Source organism: Nicotiana sylvestris, chromosome 4 (assembly GCF_000393655.2).
Source record: "Nicotiana sylvestris chromosome 4, ASM39365v2, whole genome shotgun sequence".
NCBI classification, from domain to species: Eukaryota; Viridiplantae; Streptophyta; class Magnoliopsida; order Solanales; family Solanaceae; genus Nicotiana; species Nicotiana sylvestris.
The window spans coordinates 1,935,566-1,945,980 of record NC_091060.1 but is presented as its reverse complement, the minus strand read 5'-3'; positions in this window follow the sequence as shown (position 1 = coordinate 1,945,980).

Genomic DNA, 10,415 nt, shown 5'->3' with positions numbered 1-10,415 from the left:
ATATTATCAGTTTTGGCCTAACCTTCTGGGTGTTGGTGTTTTTGTCTCCTTGGGTTTTAACTCCAAAGGCGACTCAATAATTAAATCTTGAACTCGCTTATATAACCCTTAACTTTCTCTTTCTATTATGATGCGAGATCTGAGCGATATTAGATTTACCTCTTAAAAATTCACTGCCGTATTAAATATCTTTTTTTTTAAAAAAAAAAACTGTTGATGTATAAAAGTTAAACTCATCTTGAAATTATTCATATGGAGTAAAAAATTAAGTTGTCGAAGCTTATATACCAATTATGAAAAATTTACTATATTTGTCGAAATGTACTTCCTATTCTATCACGACCCCGGTTCGCCCTCCGTGAACCATCATGACGGCACCTAGTCCCTACGACAAGGTAAGCCTATTAATGTGGAAAATAAACCAATTTGCGGAAGAAAAACAAATAAAACCCAAATAGTGGATAAAACAGTGTTTAATAGTGTCGCTCAGCATACACAACATCAACTCTCAAAAACTAATACTTTTTCCAAAACCCGGAATCTCATGAAATCACAAGCTAAGGATACTACATAGTGTTCTAACTCCAGAATGTCTAAAATAAAGTAAATACATAAGGGTTGTAACTACAAGAGAGAATGGAGAGAGACTCCTCGGTCTGCAGACGCAGCAGATATACCTCGAAGTCTCCGAAGGATCGCCTCGCCTCAAGGATGGTAAGTCTGAGTAGAGATACCTGGATCTGCACATGAAAAATATGTATAGAAAGGGACATGAGTACACCACAGCGGTACTTAGTAAGTGCCAAGCCTAACCTCGGTCGGGTAGTGACGAGAAAGGTCAGGGCCCTACTAAGATTAAGTAAATATAGAGATGACCGAATGAGATAAGCAGTACAATTGAAAACTGACAGTAAGAATTTAATACATGATAATAAGGAATACAATAACTGGAACAGAGATAAAGACAATCACAAGGAAACACCACTCTTCACAAGGATAATAACCGGGGATCTCTCACTATCCTCAATATATATGTCAGGTCTCTCTTGGTATCCCGAGGATCTCTTGGTATCTTCAATGTATGTTAGGTATCTCTTGGTATCCCGTGGATCTCTTGGTATCCTCAATATATGCTAGGGATCTCTTGGTATCCCGAGAATCTCTTGGTATCCTCAATATACGTGCCAGGGATCTTTGGGTATCCCGCACCTCAGCTCAAATCATAAACGCGTACAGGGGATCTCCCGGGATGCCGTCTCGTAGTCCCAAAGTAAAACATACAGCAGCAACACAAAGAATACTCAACTAAGCTCAATTTCATACCCAGTAAAACAGGTAATTCTAACCTAACATACTTCACATAATACAATTAAGGCAGGTTAAGCAAATAAGTAATTAAGTCAATTAAACATGCTTTTTCTAAGCTAACAGCAGGCAAATATTTGCAAGTAGTATAAAACAGGAAAAAGGAACACAATTGAAATTACTTTAAAAAATCGGATTTTCAACAATTAGCTCAAGTACACACTCGTCACCTCATGTACAAGGTATTCCAATTATCAAATATATCAAATCCTAAGGGGAAGGCCCCCCACACAAAATTAGGCCACTTGCCTCGAACCAGCTCAAATCAATCAGAAACCACGCTCTTGCCACGAGTACTCGACTCCAAATGATCCAAATTTATTCAATTCAATTGAATAGTGTAAATAACACTTCAAGTAACTGATTCTACAAAGAACTTCTAAGCTAATACGCGAAATTAGGTAAAATAACCAAAACGCCCTTCGGGCCCACGTCTCGAAATCGGGTATAATTTACATTTCCATAATCCTCACACTCTCACGAGTTCAGTCATACCAAAAGTACCAAAATCGGACCTCAAATGGTCCCTCAAATCATCACTCAAAAGTCTCTAATTAGTCAAGCCCTAACCCCCAAATTACCACTGATTTCCTTTAATTTTTCATGCTTATAATGATAAAAATCACTCCAATAACGAGTTTAGGTTCCAATAATCTTACCTCCTCGAAGTTCCCTTGAATTCCCTCTCAAAGACCTGCCCAAAAGCTCACTTCCCGGATGAAAATAGTGAAAGAATAACTCAAATTCGCGAAGGCAACTATTTATATGTTCTGCCCAACAATTCCGCATCTGCGGTCCAACAATCGCATTCACGATACTACTTCTGTGGTTGGGGAACCGCTTCTGCGGTTCTCACTTAAAACCTCTCTGCCGCACCTGCGACCTAGAATCTGCATTTGCGGTACTTATGTCGTTTCTGTGGTTCCTAACCCCTTCCTCATCTGTCTCTTCTGCGGCTGGATTTCGCATCTGCGGGAATCGCACTTGTGGCCTCTCAACCACAGATGCGGTTATGACATCAGTTATAGCTTCAACTGCAACTCCAAACTCCAAATCCTTCCGCCAACCATCCGAAAGCATCCCGAGGCCCCCGGGACCTCAACCAAAAGCACAAACAAGTCTAATAACACTGTCCAAACTTATACCAATCCTAAAAATACCTAAAACAACATCGAAACAACGAATCAACCGTAGATTCAAGCCTAAAAACTCCAAAACTCTAAATATACGCTTTCGATCAAAAAGTCTATCAAATCTCGTCCGAATGACCTAAAATTTTGCACACATGTTACATTCAACACTACAGAGATATTCCAACTTTCGGAATTCCATTCTGACCCTTGGATCAAAATCTCACTATCGAACCGGAAACTTCAAAATTCAACTTTCGGCATTTCAAGCCTAACTTAGCTACGGACCTTCAAAACACAATCCGAACACACCCTTAAGCCTGAAATCACCCATCGGAGCTAACGGAACCATTGGATTTCCATTCCGAGGTCGTCTTCACACTGTTCCGACTACGGTCAAATTTCCAACACTTAAGCTATCATTTAGGGACTAAGTGTCCTAAAACTCTCCGAAACTCAAAATCGAACATCCCGACAAATCAAAATAGCAGAAATAAACACTAGAAAAGCAGTTAATAGGGGATTAGGGCGTTAATTCTTAAGACGACCGGCCGGGTCGTCACATCCTCCTACACTTAAACATCCGTTCGTCCTCGAACGAGCATAGAGACATACCTGAAGTAGTGAAAAGATGAGGGTAATGGCTGCGCATATCCTGCTCGGTCTCCCAGGTTTCCTCCTCGACTGGCTTACCTCGCCACTGAACCTTTACTGATGCAATGTTCTTTGACCTCAGCTTTCTAACCTGCCTATCCAATATTGCCACTGGCTCCTCAACATAGGATAGATCCTTGTCCAACTGGACTGAACTGAAATTCAACACCTGTGACGGATCACCGTGATACCTCCGGAGCATCGAAATATGAAATACTGGGTAAACTCCTACCAAGCAGGGAGGTAGGGCAACCTCATAATCAACCTCCCCAACACGCCGTAATATCTCAAAAGGGCCAATAAACGCTCTTATATAACCCTTAACTATATCTTTCTACGTCCGCCTCTACCAATAGTGTTATCTCAAATCCTGATACATCTTCGCGGCACCCAGATGAATGGAATACTGCGAACTATGGGCCTCCTCTAGAATCAACTCCCGAAGCCCATCAACATTGGGTACACAAATCCGACCCTGCATCCTCAATACCTCGTCATCACCAATAGTCTCATCACTAGCGTCACTGTGCTGAATCTTGTCCTTGAGGACAAGTAAATGAGGGTCATCATACTGCTCCCTAATACGATCAAATAAGGAAGACCGAGAAACCACGCAAGCTAGAACCCGACTGGCTCCGAAAGATCCAATCTCACAAACTGGTTGGCTAAGGCCTGAACATCCATCGCCATAGGCCTCTCCGATGCTGGTAAATAATCCAAATTCCCCAAACTCTTTGTCCGGAGACTCAAGGCATCGGCCACAAAATTGGCCTTACCCGGGTGATACAAAATAGTGATATCATAGTCCTTAAACAACTCTAACCATCTCCTCTGGCGCAAATTTAGATCCTTTTGCTTGAACAGGTGTTGCAAGCTCCGATTATCAGTATCAATCTCACAAGGAACCTTGTACAAATAGTGGCACTAGATCTTCATGGAGTGAACAATGGCAGCTAACTCAAGGTCGTGGACAGGGTAATTCTTCTCATGTACCATCAACTGTCTAGACGCGTAGGCAATTACCCTACCGTCCTGCATCAACATCGCTCCGAGGCCAATCCTCGAAGCATCACAATAGACCGTATAAGACCCCGAACTGGTAGGCAATATCAAAATTGGGGCTGTAGTCAAAGCTGTATTGAGCTTCTGAAAGGAAGCCTCACACTCTTCCATCCACTGTAACGGAGCACCATTTTGGGTCAGTCTGGTCATAGGAGCTGCAATCGATGAAAACCCCTCCACAAAACGACGGTAATTACCCGCCAAGCCAAGAAAACTGCAGATCTCCGTAGCTGAGAATGGTGTTGGCCAACTCTGCACTGCCTCTACTTTTTTCGGATCCACCTGAATACCCTCACTCGACACCACGTGGCCTAAGAATGCCACGAAATCCAATCAAAACTCACATTTCGAGAACTTAGCATACAACTTATTCTCTCTTAGAGTCTGAAACACAGTCCTCAGGTGCTGCTCATGATCTTCTTGACTTCGGGAATACACCAAAATATCATCAATAAAGATCAAGATACGGATGGAACACATTATGCATCAGATGCATGAAGGCTGATAGGGCATTAGTCAGCCCAAATGACATAACAAAGAACTCATAATGACCATACCGAGTCCTAAAAGCAGTCTTCGGGATATCTGACTCCTGAATCTTCAACTAATGGTAACCTGAGCGCAAGTCAATCTTAGAAAACACTCGTGTGCCCTGAAGCTGGTCAAACAGATCATCAATGCAAGGTAAAGGATAACGGTTCTTCACCGTAACTTTGTTCAACTGGTGATAATTAATATGCATACGCATAGAACCATCTTTTTTCTTCACAAACAAGATAAGAGCACCCCAAGGTGATACACTGGGCCGAATAAAACCCTTATCAAGCAATTCCTGTAACTGATCCTTCAACTCAGGAGGAGCCATACGATACAGAGGAATAGAAATGGGCTGAGTGCCCGGCAACAAATCAATGCCAAAATCAATATCTCTATCAGGTGACATGCTCGGAAGATCAGATGGAAACACATCAGGAAAATCCCGTACTACTGGGACTGAATCAACCGAAGGGGTATCGATACTGACATCTCTCACATAAGCTAAATACATGTCACACCCCTTCTCAACCATTCGTTGAGCCTTAAGGAAAGAAATAACTCTACTGGGAGTGTGTTCTAAAGTACCCCTCCACATAACACACAGTACACCTGGCATAACCAACATCACAATTTTGGCGTGATAATAAAGAATAGCATAATGGGGCGACAACCAGTCTATGACCAAGATAATATCAAAATCTACCATGTTGAGCAACAATAAATCGGCTCTGGTCTCAAAACCACTAAGAGCAACCAAACACGACCGATAAATGCGGTCCACAACAAGAGAATCTCCCACAGGAATAGAAACATAAATGGGGGAACTCAAAGAACCCCGAAGTACACCCAAATACGGAGCAAAATAAGAATACACATAAGAGTAAGTGGAGTCTGGATCGAATAAAACCGATGCATCTCTGTGACAAACCAGTATAATACATGTGATGATAGAATCGGAGGCAACAACCTCGGTACGGGCAGGAAGGGCATAGTATCGGGCCTGGCCTCCCCCTGAAAGGGCGACTTCTACCTCCTCAAACTCCACCTCTGGCTGGCCGAGCAGGTGGGGTAGCAACTGGAGCTGTAACCATAGCCTGAGAACTCCGCGGGGCGCGCTGTGGCTGAGAAATCTGTGGAGGCGCAATCCTCCCAAGTCTAGGGCAATCCCTCACCACATGGCATGTGTCACCACACACAAAATAAGCTCTGGGAGGACGTGGTGGTTGTGACTAGCTCGGGCCAGGTCTGCTGGACTAACCTCTAAAAGCACCTTGTGTAGGAGGCGCGCTAGATACTAGAGGTGCATAATAAGGCTCATGAGGTCTAGGAGGAGCTGGAATACCACTGGCTGTTGGAAGAGCTGAATGAACAGGGCGACTCATATAACCCCTACCATGACGACCTGCAGCTGGGGCACGGGTACCAGAATAATAGCCCGACTCTCGAGACCTCTTGGCCTCCCTCTTATCTCTATCCCTAGCATGCATACCCTCAATCCTCCTAGCAATGCTCACCACCTGCTGATAAGAAATATCCATTTCCAACTCACGAGCCATGCTAGACCTAATGCTGGGAATAAGGCCCTCAATAAACTAGCGAACCCTCTCGCGAACAGTAGAAACCAAGGCTGGTGCATGTCTAGCCAAACTAGTGTAACAGACAACATACTCTAAGACAGTCATAGCACCCTGGCGCAAGTGCTCAAACTCTGCGCGCCATGCGTCCCTAAGGCTCTGAGGAATATACTCTCTCAGGAACAGATCTGAAAACTGAGTCCAAGTCAGTGAAGCAGCCTCATTCAGACTGTCTAACTTATAGGTGGGCCACCACTCATAGGCGCCTCCTCGAAGCTAGAAAGTAGTGAAGGAAACCCCGCTCGATCCTGATATACCCATGGTATTAAGAATGCAGTAACACTCATCTAAAAATCCCAGAGCATCATCCGATGCTAGACCACTGAATACAGGAGGCTTGTACTTCTTGAATCTCTCAAGCCTCAGTTGCTCATCCTTGAAAGTCGTTTCCTTGTCCTCGGGCTGATCACGGACTGCAGGTTGTACATGAATAATCTCAGGGACCTGCTCAACATGCACTCACTACTCAGGAGTGCGGGCAGCGGGAGTCTGTGCTCCTCCCCCAGCCTGAGATGTAGCTGCAGCGAGGGAAAGCAACCCTTCCTGAGACAAAATGGTGTACATGCTCATGAACTGTGCCAGAGTCTCCTGAAGTGGAGGAGTAGTAGCAGTAGGCGTATCAGGTGCCTGGATTTTGGTTGGAACTATTCGTGGAAGCTCGCACAGGTGCTCTGGCTGCACTACGCGCGCGTCCTCAGCCTCTACCCTGGCCCCGGCCTTTGACAGCTACAGCAGGGGGCGCGGGTGCCTGATCATCTCGGGTAGCGCATGTCCTCACCATCTGTGAGAGAATAGAAGACAGAAGTTTAGAATTATGACATCAAATATCGCACGACAAGGAAATCAAATGATGTGTAATTTTCCTAACAGTTACATAACCTCTCGCAAATAAGTACAGACGTCTCCGTACCGATCCACGAGACTCTAATAAATCGGCTTGTGATTCATGACTCCTATGAACCTAGAGCTCTGATACCAACTTGTCACGATCCCGGTTCACCCTCCGTGAACCATTGTGAGGCACTTAGTCCCTACGACTAGGTAAGCCTATTAATGCGGAAAATAAACCAATTTGCGGAAGAAAAACAAATAAAACCGAAATAGTGGATAAAATAGTGTTTAATAGTACCGCTCGACATACACAACATCAACTCTCAAAAACTAATACTTTTCCCAAAACCCGAAATCTCATGAAATCACAAGCTAAGGATACTACATAGTGCTCTAACTCCAAAATGTCTTAAACAAAGTAAATACAGAAGGGCTATAACTACACGAGAGAATGGAGAGAGACTCCTTGATTTGCGGACGCAGCACATACCGAAGGATCGCCTCGCCTCAATGACGGTAAGTCTGAGTAGAGGTACATGGATCTGCACATGAAAAACATGTACAAAAAGGGGCATGAGTACACCACAATGGTACTCAGTAAGTGTCAAACCTAACCTCGGTCGGGTAGTGACGAGGAAGGTCAGGGCCCTACTGAGATAAAGTAAATATAGAGATGACAGAATGAGATAAGCAGTACAATTGAAAACTGACAGTAAGAATTTAATTCATGATAATAAGGAATACAATAATTGGAACAGAGATAAAGACAATCACAAGGAAACAACACTCTTCACAAGGATAATAACCGGGGATCTCTCAGTATCTTCAATATATATGTCAGGGATCTCTTGGTACCCTGAGAATCTCTTGGTATCCCGCACCTCATCTCAAATCATAAATGCGTACAGGGGATCTTCCGGGATGCCATCCCGTAGTCCCAAAGTAAAACACATAGCAGCAACACAAAGAATACTCAACTAAGCTCAGTTTCGTACCAAGTAAAACAGGTAATTCTAACATAACATGCTTCACATAATACAATTAAGGTAGGTTAAGCAAATAAGCAATTAAATCAATTAAACATACTTTTTCTAAGCTAACAGTAGGCTTAAATTTGCAAGTAGTATAAAACATAAAAAAGGAACACAATTGAAATTACTTTAAAGACCCGAATTTTCAACAATTAGCTCAAGTACACACTCGCCACCTCACGTACAAGGCATTCCAATTATCAAATATACCAAATTCTAAGAGGAAGGCCCCCCACACAAGGTTAGGCCACTTGTCTCGAACCAGCTCAAATCAATCAGAAACCACGCTCTTGCCACGAGTACTCGACTCCAAATGAGCCAAATTTATTCAATTCAATTGCATAATGTAAATAACACTTCAAGTAACTGATTCTACAAAGAAATTCTAAGCTAATGCGCGAAATTAGGTAAAATAACCAAAATGCCCCTCGGGACCACATCTCGAAATCGGGTATAATTTACATTTTCAGGATCCTCACAATCTCACGAGTTCAGTCATACCAAAAGTACCAAAATCGGACCTCAAATGGCCCCTCAAATCATCACTCAAAGATCTCTAATTAGTCAAGCCCTACCCCCCAAATTACCACTGATTTTCCTTAATTTTTCATACTTATAATGATAAATATCACTCCAATAACGATTTAGGTTCCAATAATCTTACCTCCTCGAAGTTCCCTTGAATTCCCTCTCAAAGACCTCCCCAAAAGCTCATTTCCCAGATGAAAATGGTGAAAGAATAGCTCAAATTTGCGAAGGCAACTATTTATATGTTCTGCCCAGCAATCCCGCATCTGCGGTCCAACAATCGCATCCGCGATACCGCTTCTATGGTTCTCACTTAAAACCTCACCGCCGCACCTGCGACCCAGAATCCGCATCTGCGGTCGCGCAGGTGCCGCTTCTGCGGTTCCTGGCCCCTTCCTCATCTGCCGCTTATGCGGCTGGATTCCGCATCTGCGGGAGTCGCACCTGCGGCCTCTCAACCGCAAATGCGGTTATGACAGCAGTTACAACTTCAGCTATGACTCCAAACTCCAAATCCTTCCGTCAACCATCCGAAATCATCCCAAGGCTCCCGGGATCTCAACCAAAAACACAAACAAGACTAATAACACTGTCCAAACTTATACCAATCCTTAAAACACTTAAAACAACATCGAAACGACGAATCAACCGCGGATTCAAGCCTAAAAACTCCAAAACTCTAAAAATACGCTTTCGATCAAAAAGTCTATCAAACCTCGTCCGAATGACCTGAAATTTTGCACACACGTCACATTCAACACTACGGGGATACTCCAACTTCCGGAATTGTATTCCGACCCTCGGATCAAAATCTCACTATCGAACCGGAAACTTCAAAATTCGACTTTCGACATTTCAAGCCTAAATTAGCTACGGACCTCCAAAACACAATCCGAACACTCCTTAAGCCCGAAATCACCCATCGGAACTAACGAAACCATCAGATTTCCATTACGAGGTCGTCTTCACACTGTTTCGACTACGGTTAAATTTCCAACACTTAAGCTCTCATTTAGGGACTAAGTGTACCAAAACTCTCCGAAACTCAAAATCGAACATCCCGGCAAATCAAAATAGCAAAAATAAACACGGGGAAAGCAGTTAATAGGGGATCAGGGCGTTAACTCTTATGACGACCGGCCGGGTCGTCAAACATTCAGCAACTATCTTGAGACGTTAGGCAAACTATGTTTGGCTATCTAAGGATCAGATACCTATAAAACAATAGAAAACATGGTTGTATTTTGAGAAAAATTTGATAACTAAATTTTTTTTTCACCTAAATTTTTTGGACTTAGTTGTATTTTGATAACTAAGTCCAAAAATACAACATTTCAGTTCCGGGCTCCTAGTTTTACATGGGTTTTCCCAAATTCCAGTAGCTCAGTCGAATTCTGAGTTTGACTTAACGTAATACTGCGAGAACGTCTTGGGAATTGCCCTCTTGTTACGCCAGCATTGAGTCACTTGTGTAATTGTGTTAAAACTTAAAAACCAGCTTTCCTTTTAGGACATTTAAGACTGTTTTCAAATTGCCATCTTATTATTAGAAAAATAAAATAAATTTTACTTAACTCCCATAACTTCTAAAAAAAATAAAGAAACAATATCTTATTTACCTTTTGAATGCATATAGAATCTCA